The sequence below is a fragment of the Pteropus alecto genome, unplaced genomic scaffold, assembly GCF_000325575.1.
Source record: "Pteropus alecto unplaced genomic scaffold, ASM32557v1 scaffold24, whole genome shotgun sequence".
Taxonomy (NCBI): Eukaryota; Metazoa; Chordata; class Mammalia; order Chiroptera; family Pteropodidae; genus Pteropus; species Pteropus alecto.
In genome coordinates this window covers 25,353,237-25,354,849 of record NW_006439192.1, presented here as the reverse complement: position 1 = coordinate 25,354,849, position 1,613 = coordinate 25,353,237, and the positions used below count along the sequence as shown (strand labels likewise).

Below are 1,613 nucleotides of genomic sequence, written 5' to 3'. Positions count from 1 at the left end.
TTTCCAATAAAAAATACTGTTGTGGTCAGAGGAAACATCTAAATGATAGTTAAGTAGGATGATTGAGAGGTTAATCATACAAAACAAGTTTTAGATGGCAACTGAAAACTTTCTGTCAATATAAGTAATTGAGGATCAGTAATTAAATTTCTCCACATGTTAACTGAAGTCATTTTTCCTTAAGTAATATTATATATTTGTTCTCTGATCCAGCTTGTCTATCTGCCCATCATCCAAAGTTTGCTGGTCACAAGAATTCCATGCATGCACGGGAATCATAGAATCATGACTGGCCCATTCCTGGTCAATGACACCTTAGATCTTGAACTTTAATTTCATTTATTCAGTCAGTCCATCAGTCACTTATATGACAAACACTGAGAACCTACTCTTTTCCAGAGATATAAAGACAAAAGGGAAAAGTAGGATTCCATGGCTTTGAAAATGTCACATCTGGTAGGAAAATAGATAAACAAATGGAAAATTTTTATACTTGCTGAGTTAAGATACCTCTCAGAGACCATTCTTTTCCTACAGATTAAATTCTTTCTAGTGTGCCAGTTCCTAAACTGTTTTCTTATTCAATAGACTAAAATTTGATGACCCAATTTAAACTAAAGAATCCACTAGGCACAATGTGCTTTTAATTGTTCTAATCATTCTCTTCCAAAAGCATATAGAAAAATTCCTTATATAAAAATAGATATTTGATAGTTCATTAATTTGAAATACATAGCTTCTAAATAACTCAGTACGTAGGCTTATAGGATGTCCATATAATATTTCTAAGTTCTCCATCAGAATAAAAAAAAAAATCAAACAGTTTTGATATGGATTTTACAAAATGAAAAAAGAGGTAGGAAATTGCAAAACATCTATAAATTATTTAATCCAACAAAAAGAGATGTGCTCATATATAATGCTATGAAGTGCTTTGGAAAAGTGAAAATGACAAAGTTTAGATTATTTGGAGTGACCTGTATTCTAAATGTTGAATTAATTATATAGTTGATATTTATACTAACAAATAAAATATTATGAGTCTATGAAATATAAAAAAAAGTAAGAACAATAATTTGAAACAACAGCAAGACAGCAGAATCAATTTTACCTAGAAGAAAGATAAAGAGAATGACCTCTAAATACTTTGCTGTTGGAGCCAACTCTCTAAATACAGATATTATCTGCTACCTACTTTTTTAATTAAAAAAAGATAAAGTAATTTTGAGGTAATTAGTTTTCCTGCATTATAATAATCAAAGAAGTATATTTTAAAAGCTTAAAGTAAAAAAGGGATTTTGTAGGGTAAGAGAACTCAGTAACAATTCCCAACAGACTTGCTCAGCCTTAGGAAAAAGTACATCATGCTTGAGTAACTAGCTGAAAACAGATCTAGAAACACAAAAACCCATCTATGTCCTTGCTACCCTGAACGAGCCGTATCCCATCTGATCTCAGAAGCTAAGCAGGGTTGGGCCTGGTTAATACTTGGATGGGAGACCACCCAGGAAGACCAGGTGCTGTAGGTGTAAGAGAAGAGAAGAGAAGAGAAGAGAAGAGAAGAGAAGAGAAGAGAAGAGAAGAGAAGAGAAGAGAAGAGAAGAGAAGAGAAG

General features: G+C 32.2%; 1 pseudogene; it reads left to right on the top strand.

Annotated features, from left to right (window-relative positions):
• Positions 1-1,410: 1,410 nt before the first annotated feature.
• On the top strand, positions 1,411-1,529 carry LOC112483401 (annotated as a pseudogene).
• Positions 1,530-1,613: the final 84 nt, after the last annotated feature.